At 41.7% G+C, this 24,122-nt stretch overlaps 1 long non-coding RNA gene across 2 annotated transcripts in view; it reads right to left on the bottom strand.

The window, feature by feature from the left end:
- The window catches only part of LOC136287605 (uncharacterized), a 28,155-nt gene extending 20,543 nt beyond the window's left edge, over positions 1–7,612 (bottom strand). Inside the window, exon 1 of one of the 2 annotated variants that reach the window (XR_010720198.1) lies at positions 7,384–7,612. This is a non-coding gene — a long non-coding RNA (uncharacterized lncRNA). Of the gene's footprint in view, positions 1–2,355; positions 2,439–7,383 lie in introns of those variants that run through there. The other variant, XR_010720199.1, reaches the window with a different exon arrangement.
- Positions 7,613–24,122: the final 16,510 nt, after the last annotated feature.

Genomic DNA, 24,122 nt, shown 5'->3' with positions numbered 1-24,122 from the left:
AGTGCCACAGCAGTTAAGTTAGAGTGCTACAGCCTAGGGGTAAACCTCCTTCACAGCTGGGAGAGTTTCCCAAGCCACTTCTTACGCAAAGTTCCGGGCAGCCCTCACAATATTCTAAATTATGCATGGCTGCACTGCATATAAACCTCACAACCAAGGTTTTTGCAACTTCTACACTGCAGTTTTATAATAGCACAACAAAATAAAGAGTCAGGAAAAAAAATCAAGTAAAACACACCATAACCATCTGATAGGAAAATAACCTCAACCTTCTCTACCTGCAGGAAGCTGTAGAACTCACAGGGTTAAAAATTATTTTTCAGTCAATCTCATTATGCATCCCACACACTAGGACTTATCTGACATGAAAGGGAATAGATGGATATAAATATAGTACATGAAGTGCAGCATTAACTTTAGTACAGACAAATTACGTTAAAGACTCTCAACATTTAGTCTGGCACAACTGCTATACTGCTACAACATTTGGGGGAAGAAAAGAGGGACTCAGGATGGTCTCATTTGCCTCCTTCCAATGGGTCATTCAAAACTGAATCCTGTGTTAACCCATCTCAGGATTTGGGGAGCCTCAGTGCAAAGATGTTATTTCTGAAGGCACTTGTGAGAGCAGCTTCGTGGGCTCTGCATGGGAAAGAGGCAGCATTTTGTGGAGCTCCTTGTGGGAGTCTAATGGCTCATCTGGGACATGCCTGTACTGCAGCACCCACCAGGGATGGCAGCTCATCCTTGTGTAGCCCTGATTTCCGAAGGTGTTCGCATTGCAGGGGCTTCTTCATTTTGTTTCTGGTTTAACAATCCTGAGAGCTTAACAATCTCTTTCATTTAAAGGAGGGAAATCAAAAAGAGAGCCAGAAAACCCAATTTCCTATTTATTTTTAGTGCCACTTAATGTGCATCCTGCTAAGCCAACAATCATCCCAGCGTGAGCTGACTAGAAGCAGCAGCAGGTAGCTTCCTGGCTAGCTGGCAGGGATCAGAGTGGATAAGAGAGAAATAAGACTAGATTTTCCATGCAGAGTAAACCCAAGCAGGGGATTTTACTTGTGTCCTCCACCCAAATTACAAAAAGTTTCTTTGTTTTTATGGCAGGGCCCCTTAGCTCAAGATATAAAACCCAAATTGCCCCCTGAAAGATTTGACAAGACCAAATAACTGCTATGAAACCACCTCTGGTGCCAGGGCCTGTCTTCTCTTCCTCATCTCTGCTTGTTGCAGACCCTTTTCAGTATCACCTGGGGGAAGCAGCAGGAGCTGCTTCGCCCAGATAGAAACAGAAGTGGAATTTTGCAGTGAAGGCCCTGTACCCCACAAAGATACTTCCAGGTTTGACTCACATCTGCTGGCTGGCCTAGCAGCAGCTGCTCACTACCATGCAGGGCAAAGGGTTTAGTGCCGAACCCTCAAACACTGCCATAAAAGTGGTCTTTTACAGACACCTGCCCAGTGGAAGAAAAGCCTGCTCTATTAGCTGCACAGAGATGCATCAGCTTTGAAACTCCAAAGTCAGATCCATATTTGAAGATAGGCATATACATTTCTGGAAAAGCAACACGGGAAAAATTACTCAAAGGGAACATTTACTTCAACAGCAGCATTTTCAAAATTTTTCAACAAAACAAATATTATATTATTATGAGCTTTGTCCATTGGGGGAGGGCCTGCTAGGAAAAGGAGGCAGGCAGGACTCCCACCTCCTGACAGGAAAAGCCATCTCACAACACTGTTCCTTTTCCATATCTAGCTCGCCATATTCTCTGCCATACTTTCATCACAGATTGCTAACAAGCTGGTATTTAAACATCGTCCAATAGTCCATTCACAAATAAAATGCATATTTATCTTAATTTTTATCATTAGGGGAGATAATCTGGGGCTTTGGGGCAAAAAACCAAGGGTCTCTACAGAGAGTCTTTAAAGGGACCACATTCCCTCCAGAGTTTATGGTTTCTACTATGCAGTCACTCATCATAGACACAAAACAGGTGTAATAGGGAAGGTAAAGCATGAAAAAATGCTGGGACAAGGGCAGCAATATCTCACAAATCTGAGCTCCTTGATGTTGAACCAGCAGAAAGTTACAATTGTATTTTTATAGAGCAAGAGGACAGTCTCCAGAAACACAATTAAGTCTTTTCACTGACAACTTGCACCCAGGGACCAAACACAGCAAAAGAAATCCCACTGAGGAAGTGAAATTACAAGTCACAGCAATTCCTACAGAAACACATAGCAGGCTTGAGGTCTGCCAAGCAACCTGCCAGAGAGCAGGTGCCAGGACACCAAAACGTACTCTGCATTTTAGTTATAGGACAGTACTCAAAACTTTGCACCTACCTCAGAGGAGACAAGCAGTAGAAAGGCCCCTACCCTTCCCCAAGGAATTTAAAGAGTGTCTCCTGGGAAGGCCATCAGGCAGGTGCTAGCAATCAACAGCAACTCCAGTTCCACAACACTTTGCTTAATGAGATTAGGTTCATTACAACCACTTCACTCTGACAGGTTTGCTATCCCTCCCCCTGTGCAAAAACAACTTCCAGTTCTGCCAAGAACTAAGCATGGGACTGCAGTTATCCAGGCAAGATTTTCAGCCCTTGGTGATGAAGCAATCACTTCTCAGTGCTCCTGAAGAAGACAGTGAAAGGCAAATGCAAGAAGTCATTTCAAAATTTTTTTTTTTTTTTTAATCTTGTCAACAGAATAACACCCCAAACTTATACTGAAAGCAAAATACAGGAGAGGGATAATCTGCCAAGCCCTTTTACCTCTATATATCAACTTAGTGGTAAGATTAGGTGACACAGAGATAAACCCCCTCTCTCTCTTCCTCAACTTATGAGGAAGAGTCTGCCCTCAGAAAACTCAGATTAACCCCCTAGTTCACCAGGGAGCTGAATAATAGCACCAATGGCCTCTACCCATGCATTCTGCAAATTGGTGACAGGAGTACCAAGAGCAGGGGGACGATTCTCAGCGCCAATGTCCACGCTAGGACACAGCTCACAACCCAGCAAGCTGACAGTAGCACTCATGGTGGCTGCCAGACAACCTGTTTTGCACAACTCCACTCACAGCTTGACATCTAATGTCGAAAAACATCTGACACTCTTTGTCAATCACCAGAGCCAGCCTGACTTTGAGGCATGTGCTGAGCTATAGGCAAGAAAAAGAATGGATGGAACACTGAGCCTGCTGGGATACTCAAGAGCATGAGATGAAGTAGTCAAAGTGCATCCCAGGACACCAGCTTCAGCACTGGCATGGTGGAAGCTGTAAATACTTTATGTTTTAATTGGCTTGCTCGTGAAGTGGAGTAAATATCTCATCACAATGGGCATGTTGTTGGTCTAAATCCAGTCATGTATCGTGTACCTCTCTGAGAAGATGAGAGTGAGCACATTCAGTTCAAAGTCTGTGCAGCAGCCCTGGATGAAAAGCATCTGGGCACACTGCTTATAAAACAGTCCATCCATGGTGGCAAGTCCTGGCTGCCAACAGGAAACACCCAGAGCTCTCTCATTTGCAGAGCGAAGTGCTCAGGGGTGTGAACATCACAGAACCAGCACTACACAGGGCACTTGTTAGCAAAGGAAATAGCCCATTTCCCCTGAAGACCAAAGCAGTTCCTTCCTGGAGATCACAGTGATGGACAAGGGAAGTGTGGGGCCCTTCACTGGCCTGGGCAAGCTGGGGAGGTCTGATAGCACCTGTAAATTCCTGCTGAACCCATGCAGAGACATATCATGCTGCTCCTAGAAGATGGGTTACCCCTTACAGGGGCAACAACAGGAGGCAATAGCTGTTCTCTGGGTTACAGCAGTGTGCCAAACACCCATTTGATAGACATGTACCACTGCCTGCAGACCAGCTCAAACTGGGCTCCAAAATGCACCACATGGTTTTGTTTGAGGCAAGTAGCAAGGGTAACACATTAGAGAAAAAGGCTACAACACAACTTAATATTGTTAGTTTTAATTAAGCTATCACATTGGAAAACTTGTTGATTCCAGGGAAACATTTGTCATTGGGATTCCTGCCTCTTTTTCTTTGCTTTTAAGCTTAAAAACACCCAAATAGAAAACCAGCAAGTGGCTAAGTGATCCTAGTGAGCTCCCCCTCAAGTTCCCACAGTTCACAGTAAGCTCAACAAGAGCCCATCTCAGCACTGAATACTGGATATGGTTTCCAGTTGCTGGTGCAGGGTATCAAGACAACAAATGACCAGGACAGAAGACCTTTCAGTGTAGGATCATCCATGGGTGGCAGGGAGAAAGAATTCTGCTGACCTGAGATATTCTAGAATAAGTGGTTTTATTGCATGGGTCGTGGGTAAAAAGGGCCTTGCCTTCAGCCACCAGCCTCGGCTGAAGGGAAGTCCTAGAGAGAGCGAGAGGAAGAGCAAGAGGATACGAGTTAAGAGAGGAGGAAGCGAGGGAGCCAGGTGGCAGGGGTCAGAGAGCAGGGGGAAGAGGTAAGAGCAGAGCGAAGAGCAAGGAATTGAGAGAAAGAAGTAAGAGTGGAAGAAGTAAGAGCCAAGAGAGGTAGAAGTAAGAGAGCGAGGTCCTTGTTACAATGCATTATATCTCTTTTTGTGATGAATATTCTAATCTACAGTGACCAACCAATACAAGACACAAAATCCTATAGAATCTACATATAGCCTATAAGAACTACTACGTTACCATACTATGTTATATTTTAAACTAAAAACTACTCTTTAGACTTTCCTGTTTTGCTACATTGACCTTTGGATCCCTTAGCCAGCAGAAAGGTATTGTTCAGTCAAAAGGGATTCTCCTTCAACTGGCTAGGCTATTGTTTTCAGGTTATATAGTAACTAAGACTCAGTATCCTACAACTCAAATTAAGCTTCCATTTCTATTTCGATTATAGGTTTCATATTTTCAGAATCTTTTGCTAAACAATCATATTTATAAGGTCTCCCTGATTCATCTTCCCCAACATTTCAGAGCCATCCTCTGTTGCAGTCCTTCTCTTCACAGAAATGATGTGTGAATTGCAAATGGGTCAAAAAGGCTGTGAGACAGCAACTCAGGACAGGATTTGTTTCTCACTGACTAATTGCGAGTTCAGCTTTTTTAAAGCCAGTTTCTGCCCCTTTACATATCATGCTGCTAGGAATGTCATGCAATATCTAGGAATTGTAAAAATAAGGAACATTTTCCCAGGCACACATTCATAACACAAAGCAAAGAGGAAGCACTAGGTATGAAAATGTAGGTCATGTTCAAAAATATTATCAGGAGTATGCAGAGTATGTCATACCTCTACAATGAGCTTTGCTTTCATGAAAATTAATTAGGCACAGATTTCCACTATTGCTTTTCATTTCTGTTGCCTCAGCTCTTTGGTGTCTCATCTCAGACAGCTTGGCTCTGCTATTCATAAGCACTGATCACCTCCAGCATGGTCACAGACACAGGGAGCTGCTCACTGAAACAAAGCTTTTGATGTCTCAAAGTCCTCATTCTGCCTCTTGTCTTGGATGAGAAAACAGGTGAATATTGCAGGTATGCCTATAATCTCCAATGAAAGGGCCAGCAGAGACACAACAATGATTCTCTGCTGGTAGTAACAATGAAGGGCAATCACAGGAAGAGTCTAGAAAAACCACTGCAAACAGATCTATTTTTTTCAGATTTACATACTAAGTGGGATTTGACATAAGGAAACAATTTCACACATTAATTTCAGAGCAAAAGTTTCATTGTATCCCCTGAAGTAGAATACTGATTGCTCAAACCACGTATTTTCCAATGCATGGCCCAGCTACAGACCAGCTAAATGTTCATAGCCATCACTCCAACATTTCTTAATTTCCTTTTTCACTTCTCTCCCTGTCTGCTATTTCTGCCTTCAGCAATCTCAATAACTCTAGAATTGCTTCTAGTTTTTATCATCTATATTTGAAGAAGTATTTATACAATGAAGGCGCGTGTTTAGAACAAGGGATTCTCTGAAGTTTACAACGGTAGACAAGATCAGAGCGGATATGAGAGTCAATTCACAATATATTTTATATCCATCTTAATTCTGTGGATGAAAAGTTGTAAAGGGAACATGAGCCTCTTTTGCTTCCACCTTTTATATATTCTTTAGTCCAAGAGCTAGGGAAGAATTCAGTGTCTGGACATTTGAGTACCACTGGAAAAGTAGTTTTCGAGACCAGAATGGAAGTAGAACATTTTGGTTTAAGACGTGAGGGGTCAGGCATTTGTCCCAGATAAACACTAGGGGATGGGGACACAAAGTTCCTACAGTCCTGCATTTGTACCTCTCAAAGTCTCCTGTGCTGGACCTATCCAGCTACCCAGCCACTACAGCTAAGTGGAGTCTCATCCAAATCCTACTGTCTTCTGTTTAATGAATATGGAAAATTTGACACCACCCATATCTATGTTTATGCCATGCAAGCTCATGACTACACAGGTAAGTAATTCATGGCCCTGAGGAGGTCAAATCACAAATTTTCTAACCATCAGTTTTTGCATCTCCCATAGAATAAGCAGGGTTTGAGCAGAGCCTCTGAGCTTGGTGTTCAGGGAACCTCAGTTTATGTGCTGCGCATGCAGAAAGGGAGGCCATTATAAAATAGTTTTTTTTTATTTCTGCCATATTTTTTCTTAAAACATAGGGTATAGAATCATAAATGAAATCTTGCTATACCTTACTGTACCAAGTGAGACAAAAGCCCCAAAGCTCTCATAAAAATTAAACCAAGACAAACTGTGCTCCAAATCCCCAGAAAACAAGAAAAAACATTGGAAGAGAGAAACATAATACACTTGGCTCCTTTGTTGCTGCAGTACCAGGTATTTATGTTCTGATGGAAAATTGTGGTTCATAGTGTCATAGATAAGAAGTCAGCAGCATGAATGGTACCAAGGGCAACTACACCATTGTGTGTTACTGCATGATATTCCCTGAATTTCTGAGTGTTGATGCTCCTGAAAGTTTAACTGTAATGATTTAAGTGTAGGATATATTAAATTAATATATCCATTCAAAACTCAAAACTATACCTTTCACTTGCCTTTACTTCACAAGAACTTAAAAACAGAAATGTGGTCTTAAGGAACTACCTTCTAAATATCATGTTTTCTGAACAGAGACAGAGCTTTTTGGTGGGACTGTACTCAGATGTAAACGCAGCCTTGTACCATGCAGATATCATTTCAAAGCACTCTCCACATACACCTTGCATCAGGTTGTTCTATGCTGTAAGAAGAAACACTCCCTGTTATTTCTTCCCGCTTTTCCTACAAAGGGATATTCTAGGGTTTGGACACAGATACAGTTGTTGTTTCTGGAACAGAGCATGAAAAAGTGCAGCACATAACTTACCTCCAGAAATTGAGGCCATTGTTCATCCTGCCCCACCACGGATAAATGGAAGCACACGTTCTGTAAGCTTGTGGATATTTTATGTCTGCTGACTCCTTTGCCCTTTCAGAGCTATTTCAGCTAACTAAAACTAAAGACATTTCCCACTAAAAAGATTACACAGGCAAAGACACAGATAATACAGCTGCTGAGCTGTTAGTGCTGCAGCAGTAGTCATTGCTCAGCTTTAGTCGTCATATTAAAATAATTGACTGCTAATTACTTGGGCATTAAGATCAGTTTATCAACTCTACATTATCTAGCATGAAACCCACTGGCAGCTGGGCACTTGCTGTTTTGCAGTTGTGGTATGTCATTTATTAAGGAACTTTGTCTTAGTGTTAGTTGAAATTTTTGCTACTTCCTTGAATTTTTTTCCCTTTTAGCCAACTAATGGTTGATTTTATCTTAATTGTATTTTTCATACAGAGGGACCTCCCTAGACCTTGTTTCATTCCCTCCTACAGCACACCTGATGAAAGATTGGAAGCAGAAAGTTTCCAAGGATGGTACGTTCTCTTGGTGTGAACAAAGCCAGAGGAGATGCTTGTGGGATAACATTCCTGACTGTTAACAAATCTTGGCACTTGACACAGAATCAGACTGGAAAGACCTGGAGACAGTGGTGTTCTTTGGAGAGGTTCCTTGCTCTGAGTGTAGCAGTGAAGAAACCCAGTTAGGTACTGACCACAGGTGAGCAAGGTGAGTGTCCAGAGAACTTTAACATCATAGATGGTAACACAGCTGGAGGTGGGCAGTCATAAGTATTCACTAATTACTATGTCCCTGCTGGACAAGAAATGTATGAAATGGAAACTGCACAGCCATTGGTTTAGTATCACAAATAGTTGTTTATTTGGGGTTTTGTTGGTGAAATTCCCCATGGCAATTCATGAAAAAAAGTGTCTGGCAATTGTAAGAAGTTATGTAAATAAACTCGTAAATAAAGACAAAATAATTTAAAAGTCCATGTCTTCCCGCTGCTTAAAGAAATGCAGCTCTCACAATCCTTACCCAGCAGATTACAGTAGACATCCTTTCCTGGCAGGCAGTATTATTTAACACAGCTGCCATCAAAAGTCTTGGTGGGGGGTTAACGTTCCCTACATATTTCAGTTCTAATTCACCTGAAAAAAAAATATAGATGCAATCCTTTGCAGAGTGCAGAGAAAAGCCAACACTAATGCTGTGAAATCAAATAACCTGAATAAGGGCTGAAAGCTCAGCCCTAGTCCTCCACACTCTCCCTTCCCTCTTGTCAAGGGGGCCTTGGGCAAGCTGCAATTGCTCTCTGTAAAGCAGGAGTAATTCTGTTTACTTACTTTGCATGAGGAAGTGGATAAAACTCAAGATGCATCATCTTAGGCAAGAAGAAATGTTTGAGGAAGCCAGCCAGGGTGGGAGGTGGGAGCAGGCCTCTGTTCTGGGACCATGGTCACTTTTTCTTCCCTTCAACCATGAGCTGGTGAGCAAAAAGCACAACTTGACTGGTGCCTTCCAAGCTTGTGGTAGGATTTGTTGAATGGGAGACCATAATCCAGCATTATGAATAACAAAAAGTTGCAGGAGTTCCACTCTTTTACCAGCTGGAAAAGACTGAACAAGCTGCAGCTTCATTAAAAACCCCTTCCCTCAAGGCTTTAACACCTAGCATCCTGAATGGCAAGTGCCAGACAGGCCTGCTGTGAAAGAAGAGATCCCACAACAGGGAACCCAACAGCATGGATCCTTGTTTTCTTTGGGAAAGAGTCTCCTAAGGAGCTGTATGGCTGCTAGTGAGGTAACACCAATAATTTTTGCAATTTCAAATAAATTAATAGGACATCACATCACTAAAGCTCAGCTGTTTTAAGTGGTTAAATGACTCTCACTCTCCTGTGTATGTGTGAGGGAAAAATCTGGGATTAGATGTGTTGTTTTAGCATGGCATGCAGTTTCTTTCAAAATTGCACCACTTTTAGTTCCATTTGTAAATCTTTATAGGATTTATTAAACAAGACAGTTTAAGTGACTCAGCTCTCCCATTCTTATGTTACTTGAAGAATAAACAACAACATGCTGTGTTTTGGGTGGATATCCGTCATTGAAGCACATACAATTCAAAGATCATTTTACTTCCAGCTTCCAAAGATCTGCCTGTGGACTGAGTCCAAGCATGCAAAATTTCATCCTGCAAGTATTTGCCAAAATTGTAATCACCTTATTAATAAAGGTTTTGTTGTGGTAATGATGCGACCTACACCTATCTGTGCTATAAACAGCAAGAAAACTGAGTGTGGACTATTCACAAATTCTTTTGTAAATATATGTACACTGACAAAATAAAGACAATTAAAACCTCAGGCTGAAAATAGAAGGTGGAATTTGAACACTTCGATTTAATGGACCTGGATGATGAGAGCTGGCCACGTGTGACTCAAACCTAGACAAGCTGTAAGCCTTGTCTTAACTTTTGTTTTGCTGTTGAATGCTTTCGTGTTGGTCCTCATGCAATGAATCAATCAGTATGTCCTAGTCCTTTTCCAAAAGCACAGTGATGCCCAACACAGAGGTAGCTGTGCCAGCACCAAGGGCTCCATTTGAAAGCCTGCAGAGTTCCTCTGAAACAGCCTCCATGGTGCTGTTGTGCAATCCCAGCGCTTTGGCCTCTGATTCCCTCCAAACACGTTATCCTGCACCGGGCTCTGCTCGGGGATGCACAGCAGGTCCCTGGCGAGACAGAGCTGCGTGCAGCGAGAGCACAGTGCGAGGTACGGGCAGCACAGACTGCCCTTCCTTTCCTCCCTGCCTTTCAGACTTGCAGCACCTGACCTTGCATGCCGCCCTCCCCCCTTGCCCTCTGGCAACACAGAGTCACACAGCCACTGGACTGTGAAATAGCTCCTTTTTCGTTTTTTGCCTCCTTGATGAGCTGTGGTACAGGTGAAGAGAAGGAGGCAAGAGGCTGTGAGAGCTGTCCATTCTGATGGAAATGTTTCCCAGCAGCAATGCAGAGGAGTAGAAGGAGCAGGCCATGTCCAGTCCCACTCTACCTCAGAGTAACTGCAAGGACACATGAAAGAAGGAGAAAGAAAACCAGGAGCTGCTGCACACTGGATTTGTTCTGAATGCTGCTATCTGGAGTCAGGAGTCTCAAGGCTCTGGTGAGGATAGTGCTCCACATGTGGAGTCACCTCTCCTGCTCTGTCTCATCCCATTTCCTTTGCCCACCCAGGCAGATGAGGGAAAGGGAGCAGTATCTCCCACCTCTAGTCACCTTGTATTCTGTCCTTCCTTTGGCAGTGGAAATGTGCTGGCCACATGCCCCAACATGCTGGCCACAACTATCTCAGGGCAGTGCCTTACCCATCAGCTACCTTCAGAGCTGGAGGGTGGAAGAAGAATGCTGTCCTTGACTGCCCTCCGTTTCCCTCCCAAGGAGTTTCCTTCGCCCTAGCTCCCAGTCTGGATTACATGGCCCAGGGGAGTGCAGGCAGTGCTGGCTTCTTACAAATGACTATTCCCAGGAAGAAGATGCCGGCATTTTGGATGGGAGAGCTCAACCTCCTGTAGTCAGCAGGAGACAGAAGTAATGACCTTTTTTACCTCATTAGTTGAACAGTTAGGCATCTGGTTTTGACAGAAGAGAAAAAACTCGAAGCTGCTGTTTAGTATCTGGTGCTGAACAGAGGCCTGATGTCTACAGGGATTTTAGCCCAGCAATTTTGATGAGTCCCACATTCACCCACAGTAAATATGTATCTGTCCTCCTGAAGAAGCCATTCTAAAAGGAACTTTGAGTAAACCTTTGATAACTCTTCCCTTACTTAAAAACATCCCCTTTGGTTGACAGGGTGATATCAAGACTTCAAATTGGAGCTGGTGAAATGCTCAGATCAAAAAGGATGAATTTATCTTCCCAGTAATCTATAGCTGCTATGTCAGACACCGTGCTGCAGTGTGTCCTGCTGTGTGCCGTATGCCACTTATAAAGCAACAATAAACCTTCCCAGATAGTGCCTCACACAGGGTGTTTACCAGAATATAGATTGCTCTGAGATACAGTTAAAAGTTACTCAGAAATAAGGATCAGGTAGGGTGACCATTTGTGAGGAGGGCAGCGATGGTTTTTTAGTTGTGACTTGGTTTTGCCTTTTTGCCTTTTTGCCTTTTTGCTTTTTGCTTTTTTTCCCCCCAGCAGCATCTAAGTGCAATAAAATATCTGTGAGAAGAATTGCTATAGCAACAAAGTATGTTCTCCTAATGGAGGCTGTGTGTAATAGCTGACTTCCACTAGAACTTTAAGGAGAAGAAATAAACTCCATCACTAAAGCAGGAAAAGGAAAAACATTAATAATTAAGATTTTTTTTGTTCCATGATTTATGTTTACTTCCTTCACATCTCCAGATGATCTGGAGAACTTTCAGTAGTTCCCATCTCCTACTGCTTCATACCAAAATTTTCAAAAACTCAGAAAAACAATGTTGTGGATGATCTATTAGTAGTAATATAATGATACAGTTTTGCATTCAACAGTAGCAGGATTGCTATGAATATGAGGAATTAGGAGACTATAGCTGCACTGGAAGACCACAGGTTAGACAGCAGTTAAGACTGACACAAAGCCAATACAGAGCAAGAGGTCATTCTTCCCGTCAAGATTCACAGAGTGAGGCAAAACGACCCCAGAGAAATAAAGCAACAAGTTCAGGATCACTAAGCAAGCCAGTGGCAATGTCAGGACCATGTCCTCTCACTGTCCATCCTCTAATAATGCCGTTTATGAAGTTAATTTTACTGTTCTTGTGCAGTGTGATTGCCATAAACCTTAAGGTGGATTATGTTTGCAGAGAGGCTGGTTTGTGACAGAGTTCACTGTGTCAGCTAAACTGTCCCAGGTAACAATGGTACCCATGCTCCATTCACCCTTAATCAGGCACTTAGACCATCTTTCCCTCCCCTCCTTTCTTCTCTGTGGCTCAGACTGTGGTACCAGTCACAGCAGAGAAAAGGAGAATTATAAAATGGACAAGTTTTAACCTCCAAAATTATTACACAGGATATTCTGAGAAAGAGAAGATTGGTCAAAGAATTTAATTTCAAGTCACAATAAGTTTTCTCCTCTGCTTCTGGAAGGATGAAGCTTCAAAACCCTTCAAAGATGTTTTATGCTGATGGAGGTAGCCCTTGTCTTGCATGGTAATGCTGTCTCATGCTGGCTCTGGACAGATCCTCATATTATAATCTAGGTTGAGACAATTTTCTTCTGCAGGTGAACAAACTGAAATGCTGCATTAAGTCAGTGGCAAAGCAGGGCAAAGAAGCAGCAAGTCCAGAAAAGTTCATTCCTATTGCCCTGTTAAAGTCCTTGCATACTCAGGTCTGGAAACTGCAGAAGGAATGTAGAAGAATCAAAAGGCTCTTTTAAAAGATTCTCTCCCCACAGCAAAAATATTTTCTGGCAAGTCTTTGCAACGAACCTTGTTATATGTTGTCCTATTTATAACTCACGTCTCCCTAACAAGCAAGTTCCTCAGAGGTAGAAAAGCGAGTGTGATTTGAATAGAGCTGTATATCACAGTTTGATATTCCCACTCTGGCTATGATTTACAACAAAAGCATAGCAGCATGGGTCAGCCAGGGAGAGACATTCTGCAGAAAAGAAAACTGAATAAGTAAAAGTTTCCTTATTTGTATTAAAGGCATTTTTTTTTAACTGAAAGAGAAGAGTGTTTTAGGCTCCCATCCTACCAGACTAAGCAGCAAGTTGTCTTCACTTTAAAATATAGTTTCTTCTCATTAGTTCCACATCTAACATTCTTAAATGAGGCATTGTACCAGATAATAGTGAGAACAAGAAAATATGAGTGACTTAACTCACAACCAAGCATACAAGTGATTTCAAAAATCATATAATGATACACTTTAGATGTTTGCCATCTGTGAAAAACAGACAAAAGCAACACTGGAGTTTCCCTCAGACAGCAGAGGTCACCTTGGGTTAAAGTCCTGCCAACAAGAATCAGTGCAGGCAGACCAGACAGCAGCTCCTTGGGTGGGAGAGGGCAGAGAGGAGGCAGATGTGCCCTCTTGCCACAACTGCTCTCCTCAACCTAAGGCACCAACCACTGCATAATTTCTTGTGATGGACTGAGAGGAAATCTGCAACCTTCTAATCTGGCAATCTCTGACAACTGAAACTCAGTAGGTAAAGCTGTCCTCGTGTACACTGTAGTCAGTTTCACAGGCTACAGCAAAATAGTGGAACATCCAAGTGATAATGGAGCCTAATTGCTCTACCAACACAAATGCACAAACAGGGGAGAGATCAAGGTTCAGAAAAACAAGGGCTGCCATCTCCTATTTGCAATTGTGAATAGGAGTACCCAGGGATTAGAGTCATGCTCTGTTTTCAGCTTTCTCTGGTCCCATGAAATTTTTATTGCTTTTTTATCTGTTGCCCAGATATTACCACCTCCTTTTCCTCTGAGTAATCATCTTAAAATGAGAGTTGTGCTGCTGGGTTGTTCCAAAGAGTTTTTGCACATGCTGATTCTCTGGGAGGGTATTCAAGGGCCTGACTGAACACAGGGCTTTTCCAGAGCCCTGCTGCAGCCCTATTTGTGATACTCTCCTAGTTTCCTGCTGGTTCCCAGCATTCTCAATGTTTTGGGCATCACGATGAAACCCCTATTCTTCCTCAAGGTAGAAGATCAAATGCGGATAGTGAGCTCCAGTGTGGGGGCAAGATAAACCATAGGCAGTCCAGCAACAACATCTTGGGTTCAAGCTACCACACAACAAAAATATTTTGAAAGAGTCTCCTGCTTGTGTCCATTTACCCTAAAATTATGAAACTGGCTTTGCTTAAAAACTGAGCAGAAGTTGCCTTTCCTCCTGAAGCCTTAGCAAGTTTATACCCAGCTGGGAACTGTAATTCCAATCCCAGAAGACTGAGCTTGCATAAATGTTTACAGATTAAGTTACTCACATTCTGAGTAGGGGAAAAGGAGAAAGAATAAGGGGCTTGGTGAAGTGAGGAAGTGACTCTACATGCCTCCCACCAGCCTTTTCCAGTTGTCTTTGCCTACCAAGCTGCTGTCTAGCTGTCACCAGAACCTGGGGAAGACAGCAAGGGCTCTAAAAGTTCAATGGCGCTTGTTACAGATTCCTCATCCCCAGAGGAAGCTAACTGATCCTTGTCTCATCTTTCAGTGGAATATAGCTTATTTACATCACATTTTAGCACAGTCCTTTCCCTGGTATGCATGGTTTTGACAGGTTGGTTATCCATCCACCAGTCAGTACACAGCAGGCTAAGCATGGGTTTGTACATCAGCTCTCTCCCGTTTAAGAGCTTCCCTCACTGGGGAGAAGACTGTTGGAAAAGTCCAGCTCTTTAAAAGGGATGTTATTCAAGTGGTGTAAAGGTGTTTGTGCTTCCTGAGAAGTACTTTGTTGTACTACCACAACAAAAGAATTAAACTACAGGGACTTCTCATTGTATCAATGACAGAATGCTGTCACAGACATTAGCTGGAATTACACCATCCTTCAATGTTTTTCCTACCTGTTCCACAAATCAGTTACCATGACAAGTGGTCAGTCAAGTTTTTCCATAGTGTTTTCCTACTGAAAAAAACCCCAAAGCCCTGTTTAATTGAAGAGTTATACTATACTGTGTTTGATTTAATGTGAAGGTATAAGAGAAAAAATGAAACTAAAGACAAACTCTTCAAGCAGAACAGTTATAAAACAAACCCATAACAAGTGCCTCTTTAATTTACTTTGTTTGAAGATGATCTCATTTGTATTGTGGGCACAGATTTACCCTGTTCAAATCAAAGTTCTATGAATAGAAGAAAACTGTAAGTGCGATAAACACCCACAATTATAGCACTTGATTTTTCTCTTCCATAATTTAGCACAGCTTTCGCTGGTAAACTCTCTCTTCTCAGGAGAGGAAACTGTAAATACTGAATTTTTGCTCAGTAGTTTACAGGGTGTATGGTGTGTTCCTCTGAGTCAGGTACATTGTCCAATGGTGACTAAAGCAGACAGTACCAATCACAGAATCATAGAATAGTTTGGGTTGGAAAGAATACTTGACAGCCATCAAGTGCACTCAAATCCACTACATCATTGATAAAGACACTAAAGAGTCCTGGTCCCATTGAGGACCCTACCTTTCACTGATCATCAACTGGACATTGAGCTATTGACCACTATCTTCTGGATGGAACTATCTAACCAATTCTTCATCCCTGCATCAAATCCACTTCTCTCCAGTTTAGTGAAAAGGATGTTGTAGGGGAATGTGTCAAGGCCTTACAGGAGTACACATAAATGACATCCATAGCCTTTCCTTTCTCCACTAATGCAGTCACTCCATCACAGGTCACTGAGCTGGTTAGGCAGGACTTGTCCTTGGTGAAGCTGTGCTGGCTGTCCCCAGTCACCTCCCTGTCCTCTATGATCCTTAGCACAGCTTCCAGGAGGAGCTGTTCCATGACCTTCCCAGGTAAAGAGGTGAGGCTGACAGGTCGATACCTGCCAGGGTCCTCCTTTCTGCCCTTTAATAAAAATTGGCACAATGTTTCTCTATTCCCAGTCACCTGACTGCCATGACTTTTCAAATGTCATGGAAAGTGGCTTGGACCTTACATCAGCCAATTCCCTCAGGTCTTGTCAGGCTCTATAGACTTAGGCATGCTGTTTCTTCAGGTGGCATAGTCCATCTTGAGTGCTGGAATTCATGTGTTAGGAGTTATGAATATAAATCATTCCTGTCCCTTCCTCCACCCCCTTCCTTAATTAAACAAATTGAAGAAAGAAAAGTTTAACAATAAAAAATTGTTGTACATCTGTTTCCCTGTGTTACGTGAAGTTTTCCTCCCTCTCAAACACTCACTGGTGCTTCTTCCCCAGGAAAGATCTTTCCTAGGAGAAACCATCCTTTTCTAGGAGAAGGATTTTCAGGAGAAATGGATGTGCATGGCACAGTCTATTCAAGGACGGTCACAGCTGCTAAAAGCTTTCCACATCCTGGATCAGTCATTCCATCTCTCCTGCCCAGGCCTCTACTCTCTGTTTCTGGTACCCCAAGCCCCAGGCTGGGACATCTCTCTCCCTCCCCCTGCTCTGCCCCTGCCCTCTACCCCAGGAAGAGACGTGGCTTGAGCAAAATATATTTGAGTACCTCAGTCTTCTCATATCTTGCTAACTGTGTTGCTCATTTTGGGGGAGGTGGGAAGTTGCTCCTTTTGACACTCTCTTTTTCTGAAAGACAAGCCTGTAGAAGCCTTCCCTGTCACTCCTTGTATGCCTTGCCAAGTTCAGCTCCATTCACGCCCTGGCCTTCCTGACCCCATCCCTACACAACTGGACAGTTCCTCTGGACTCTTCCCAGGTCACCTGTCACTGCTTCCACTGCCTGTGCATTTCCTTCTTGCCCTTCAGTCTCAACCCAGCAGGTCTCTTGCCTTCCTTTCCTGATTTCTTACACCTGGGGATCAAGAGCATTTTCACCCTATGGAAAACATCCCTAAAAAAATCTTGTCACTAAGGGCACTTTCCCAGGTAGTTCTATACCATAAGTGAGCCAAATACACAAAACAGTTATTCTTTGCCTCTTTGCTATTCCGTGTAGCTTAATGTTTCCAGGTGGGAGATAATGACAGAAGACAAAACCTGCAGATACCTCTCTGAAAGTTTTCTCCTCCTCAGAGCACCTCAGCCACCTGCTTGTTTGGGGACATGAGTGCACACTGTATCAGCCCTGTTTTGGTGTGCTCAGCACAGGCTCAGCTCCAGGTGGTGTCTGAGGTGTGTTATGGGTACACAGGGAGCCGTTCTGCTTTCCTGGCAGAAGAAAGAGAAAACACAGGAACAAAATGAAGTGAAACAAGCGGGAAGATCCAGATCAGTAGAGTCAGAAGTGTGGGTTTGGAGGGTAGAAAGGCCAGGATGGTGACAGCAAAAAGTCCTCAAAAGGCAAAGAAAAAAGAATAATCTTAGGGGCTGAAAAATGGGTTGGGTAGAAGAGAGCTGGAAAGCCTGAAAACCGAAAATGAGTTAGCAGTGGACACAGCAGCAGAAAGCAAAAGTCATTTGCGGGGAGCAAGCTCTGTGAATATCAGCAGTCCAAAAAGAGTTTTAACAGTCCCACCAGCCCTATTTATGAACATCATTTTCTAGCCTTTCTCTAAATGCAGTGAGAAGTAGGGAATGAAATCTAGGATCATCCATATGATACAGTCCATAAAACTTCATAAAGATGAGATGTAGATCTGTGAGGGTTGCAATATAATGGAATAAATGCACATGCTGTAAAATGTGGAACACCATCACAATAATTCTCATTTTGAGGATAAGCCATACATGAGGATTCTGGCCCTTGCCATTTTGTTGTGTAGGAAAGTCTGCCCATTTTAAGTAGAGTACTGAAGCCAAATTTAGAATCCTGGCAGGGGCTACACTCCCAGGAAAATTGTCTGTGGTCACTCAGTACACAGTAGGATTCAATATTTTTTCCTGTGTAATTTGAGTAAGAGAACTGAAATAATTTACATTTTTCGTAATGATCAGGGAGTTGAAATAATGCAAGGTGATCATGAATATTTTAATTGAAGAATAAAATGATATTAAAATAATCTTCTGATTTCTCTTATGCTTTGTCAAAAGACACCAATACTATAATGGTATTGTAATTTTTGGAAATGCATTATAGATTCAGACATTTACTATTCATTAAGTTCATTGATGCCTTTTTTCAAAGGTGCTTTAGAGAAGATTTAGAAATCTCTTTAATCTTTGAAAACATTGTAGTTTTTGATTAAATATATCCACAACATAGCTATAAAGATATGCATCTTTATCATAAAATCAAAATCAGAATATAGGACAAGATCATTGCAATTGACCATTTCTATTGTTGCCAATGTTTTATGCAGTATCCTTCAGATGACCACATCACCTAAGAAGTTTCTTACAGAATCACACTAATGGTCCTTAAGAGAGGCACAATTCACAGCAGACAGAGATGATGCTGGAGTCTACCTTGCACCAAAATTTTGTATTTTAAGGATATCTGTTTTCTTTTCAGGAAAAACCTTCCAAGTCTACAAAAAGACCATACAACTCAAAGTCAAATGCATTTGCCTTAGTGGGAGATCTGAATATCAGCTCAAAATTGGTTGGTTTTGTTTCTGTTACACTATTCAAGGAATTAAGGTATTACAACAAAACATGACTGGTGGCTGTGCAAAGTCTAAAATAATGATTTAAAACTTCATATATTTATAAATATATACCTCTTTAGAGGATTGCCATTATGCTTCTACAGCCTAATATCTCAAATGACGACAGGAAGCTCCAAGACTTCCTGCATTGTGTTCAAGCTGCTTGTATTTAGCATTGCTTAACACTATATAACCAGTTGTAATACTTCAAAAACAAAATTAATACTCAAAACATGGAATTACAGAAGGCTTGGATTCTTGAAATGTGTATTATTTTCCAGTGCTATGCCACTAAAAAAATCCTCTATTTTTGATCATTAATTATTGTAGGTTAATGAGATCCTTATATTTCTCTTCCCTAACATTTTGAGAACATCCAAAGACACACTCCCTTTTTTCCATGAGATGCAGAGAGCAGAGCAGGAAGTCTTGTCAGCAGAGCAGTTTCTACAACACACTGATGAAAAACATAAATCATTTAGAAGCCATGTGCATGAATATATATTCTGTACGTATTTCTCTTATTCCAGAAGGTACAGGTTTCATGACTGCAGATCCCTTCAAATCCTCACTAATTGTATTTTCAGAGAACTGGGTGACTAATATAACTTTTAAGAATTCAGCAGGATATCCACAAATAATGTTTCTTTGAAATCTTATTACTGAGGAAGAAATACTGATCTCAGTAGGAGTTATGTCCACCATAACTGGGGAGGTAAATCTCACTGCTCCTTGTGCCTGGCCCTGTTCACCCCTGGCACCTGATGCAGGATGCTGGTGAACAACTGCAAGAGAGCAGCCAGTACTGCCCTCCTTGAAGGCAAAAGGCAGAGCAGAATAAGTGCAAGAAGGACACTGAGGCATCAGCACTGCTTCATCTCAAAAATTACCTAAATGCCTGATGCTAAGTGGCCAGGAATTAATTTAATCTTTGGGTTGCTCACACAGAGCTGATCAAAGGGTTTGTCCTTAAAAACAAGCTTCTTGCAAGCAATCAGTATAATTGTATGCCAAGGGGGCACAGGGGCTTTCCTTGGAAACAAAGAAGAGCCTTTTATCTGAAAGGATAAACAGGCAACAGAGAAGGGATTTTTGAGAACAGGATTTCACCTCCCCACAATTACCAGAAAAGCTTCTCCCAGAAGAATAATCATATCTAAACTCCTGGCATTCGAAAAAGGTACTGCTCTTTATCATCTTCAGTGGAGCCCCAGTCTGCCCTGCTCCTCACCTCAATAAAGAAGACAGCTCAGCTTTTAATCAGCTTGCAAACATGAGGATTCATTTAAGAAGCAAGTGCTTGTGCTCACTTCACTGTATTTGTACCTGCTGCCCCACTGCCTTGCCTCGATTTCCCTGCCCTGCTCAGCATCTTCCACAATGCAACCTTATCTTTCCAAACCAGACAAAAATCTCCCTTCCAGATGCCAGGCCAGTGCCACTGCTGCAGCAATAAACTGGTGGGAGGGGTAGGATTAGAGGTACACTTATTGAAGGAAGAAGTAAATGTCTCTTCCAGGGGCTGAACACATCACCACCACCTCCCTAAGGTCAGCGAATAGCAAGTTGTTTCTGAACTTCCCTTCATCTGAAAGTACAATTATGCTAGTTAATCTTAAAATGCCTTTGGAAGCTGTCATCTGGGTTTTTTTATATTATCCTTAAAACTTTTCTAATGGTAAGTACACATGCAGTGAGAAATAATAGCCCTTTATGTAACAAGCAATACACACACTTTGTCCAATCATTTTTACAGTGTTTTTCTCCATTTCAGAAGTTATTATTGCAGGACAGGTTGAAAACTGAGCCATCATACCACGGCTTAAGTATAGCAATGAAATGTTCCCTCTTTTTCTCCCTTCCCCCTCCAGCTTTTTTATTTTTCAAACCAAAGGTGTACAGGGTGCTAATTGTTATCAAAATATTATTATTTCTCAAGAAACTCATCCTAATTCCAGCACAGCATTTGATGCTCTGCTATCAGATCACAGCCTGTGTGGCCCTTTCGGGTTTCTGCCAGCCTCCAAAACAGCCGTCATCCCCTGCCACAGACTTCTGCTGATGACACATGTTAAACAGCATGAACAAAAAATAAGATAGTGTCTGCCACTCAGTTTTGATGCCAGGTAAGTGCTGTGGATCTAAGAAGTGAGAAGCCTGCAGACTGAGACAGCTGGAGGCACTGGTAAGAGAAGCTCACTTTGAGACAACGCAGTTGACGTCCTGAGTGTTGGTCCTCAACAATTTCTTCTTGTTTTAATTTGGAGCAGGCAGGGACAGACTATTGCAGGAGAGAGGGATCCTTGAAATCTTTGTCCTGGCACTGATCTCTGACTTGCTAGGAGGTCCCACCTGACCCCAGGGCTCTTACTGTGCTGCATTTTTCTTCCCAACCTGGAGAGCTACTGTAAAAGCACCAAAATATAAAACAAGAAAAGTAAAAGAAATCCAGTGAGGAGCCACTTTTAGTGCCAACATTCTCAGTGTGAACCCCAGTGTTTAGAATGGGAAACGCTTGGGGCTAACTCTGAACACAGGTTCAAACTCCCATGCAAAGATTGTGAAGGACAACACTGAATCCAAAATCTGCCAAAGACAGCAACTCTACATTCAGAACCTCATATATGCATTATGCTGGTCTTAGTAATTAATTTTTTTTCTTTTTTTTCTTTTTTCCCCTCTTATACTTCTTTTAGAATGCCTGATTGATGAAAAACCCTCTCAAAATTATGAGCCAACAACTACCCCAGATATGATCCTGGATTAACTCTCAGGATCTCTTGCGTTTTCTACAACCAGCCCTGGTAGCAAAGGTTGGCCCCTATCTTCTTGTGCCTGAGTGTCCTTCCTCCCTGGGAAAAAAGCAATCCATTTCCCATTAGAAATGTTATTTCAAATTCAGCAAGTAGTGTTTAAAGCAAAGGTCACCATTAGCTCTGGATGTGCTAATGCACTGTGCTTATAATGGTTCTGTATCGACTCTATATTTCAGAACATGAGGCTATAATACTTATTCCACCTAGGATTCTTAGTAGGCACTTCAAGCATGTTTTCATTAGCCTGTAGTAGCCTCTATATATTTTAACAAAACACTCAGAGGATTTCATCTTGAAGTTTTCAAAATAGTTTAATGATTTTACCTCTAGCCTCTACATATAATTTGAAATTTAAAAATTTGTGTCCCTTTGGTATATTTGTTTCAGTGCCTGGAATAAATTAAAAATCCAAGTCCCAGCCTAAGTTGTTGGAAGAAAAATTGAAAGTCAGATAATGTTAGGCAGCCAGAGCTACCAAATGATTAAAGAGTAGTAGGTAACTTAGCTCCAGTCTGTGGCAGTCGTATTCTGCAGCTTGAACAACAGAAATCTCTCTGCCATGCACAAAGGAAAGCAGTTACATATCATATATTAAGGTTAGGCCCATTTAGGATATGTACATACAGGCTTTTGAAGTTGACTGGCAGTCACAGTACACTATTTATCAGCTGGGAATTTTTGTAGTAATCTTAAAATTGTGAAGCAATTTATAAGGTCTTCCTTTCACTCAACATGTTCTCGTCAGAGAAGCAGATAACAGAATAACTTGAGACTGAAATCTAGTCTAATATTTCAGAGCCCTTGAGACCCTGATCAGACCATTTCTCTGTCTGCAGATAATCTCCTACTAAACTAAATGGATGGTGTTTTGTTTTGTCCATATAAAAATAGCACTAAGACTTTGTATCTGAAAAAAGCAAGAGTCTGAGCTCCCTGATGTTCATTCAAGAAAAAAAAAATCTTATTTAACTAACAAAAGAATGAGCTAGGAATGAAAAATGCAGATGTTAAAGCAGACTAAAAATTGATTGGCACAAATTTTTTCATCAAGTTGCAGATATTCTGGGTAAACTGCACTCACTGGGCAGATAACTAATGACATGCTTCTCACTCTGGAGTCTTTAGACCAAATGCAGCTCTCAGTTACCCAGCTCTAAATCTCAAGTAAATCTACTGATGTTACTGTAGAGTTATGTCAGCTTCACTGAGAGCATAGTATGATGCCTTGTTTACAAAAATAAACTCTGAAAGGTACATCTGTGTGTGCATTTTGATTTGCCAGTAAATGGTTTTATGGAGGAAAATTTATGCAAATACTTAGAATATAAATCCAAAGGAGACCTTTAGTCTTGTATTCATTAAAGATTGTGTACCATTTTACAAGAAGGTACTCAAAAATACAATATTGAATACAATTAAAAGGAATAAATTCAGAGAGGTTTCATATTTTACCAAGTCTTTGCTCCCTAAATGTGAGAAAGTGACCGCCCCCCTAGGGGAATAGAACACACATGCCCCAGTCCTTGTATTTGCCTACCTAAAGATATCAATACATTTCTCCTCACAACAGCTGAGGGAAGAACACAGACAGATATTACCACTCTTTCTTTAATCAAGCGCAGAATCAGGAGAAATCATTAGACTTCCCAAAGGCCAGACTGGGAATGCAACATGTAAATAAGGAGAAAAAAAAAGAAGTTTTCCTGCACCAGCCCTCTAGTTGTACATGATCCCTTCATAGGGGATGGAACACAGTGCAAGGATGGGGGATTGGGAGCAATATCTGCGTTAACTCCCACACCAACATATACAAAAATGAAGTCAGAGGAACTGTTATCTTAAGCATGCAGGCATTTATTTACATTTTTAGGTACATCATACCTGAGTGTATGCAGCATATAGTTTGTTCACTGGAGGCAGAACCATTTATAAAGGACCGCTGCTTCTTTTCCCTTGCATGGAAAAATTCAACACTGCAGGTGAGGTGTTAAGGGAGTGCATTCCAGAATATAAAAATCACATCAGTCTTTCAATATGAGGATCACCTGCAGGCTTTCACACAATTTTTTATGCTTACAACAACTCTGTTTAAAAGAGAACTTAAGGGATGACTGGTGATGAGGAAATTCGTTTTTAAAGCAGATATTTGGAAAAAGCAGTGAAGGAAGGAACACCATTCATTTTTCTCAAAGTAAGACATCAATTCCACAATGAATACAAGTATAAATTATCATTTATTAACTTTAAAAAGTAAGTTTTTCTAGCCTGCTTTGGCAACCCTGTAGTAATTCTCCTGTAGGTTGCAGAATCATGTTTTTGATTGTAGGAGCTAGCCAGTTTCCAAGAAACCTTTTTGCTGACATGTTTTTGGGATAAGTAAGGTAACACAAGCTCCATGTATTTGCTGGGGTTGCCAACACTCATACCACTTAGCTCTGAAGAATCTCTGCTTTGCTTAAATTAAAGAGTCTGCTGGAGTTTAGCACAGTGGATGAGCCTACTGACTCACACCCAGCTCTTACAGCTTCAATGACACTGGCCAGAGCAAGGAGACAATTGCCAAAAACACTTCAAACCAGCTGGCAGACAGCCACTACTACATGACTGAGCAACCCTCAAATGAAGCACTGCTCAACAAATTGATTTTGATAGGCCAGAGAATAT

Source organism: Chamaea fasciata, unplaced genomic scaffold (genome assembly GCF_029207755.1).
Source record: "Chamaea fasciata isolate MVZ Bird 193981 ecotype frontalis unplaced genomic scaffold, bChaFas1.0.hap1 SCAF_3, whole genome shotgun sequence".
Taxonomy (NCBI): Eukaryota; Metazoa; Chordata; class Aves; order Passeriformes; family Sylviidae; genus Chamaea; species Chamaea fasciata.
This window is presented reverse-complemented; position numbering and strand designations above follow the sequence as displayed.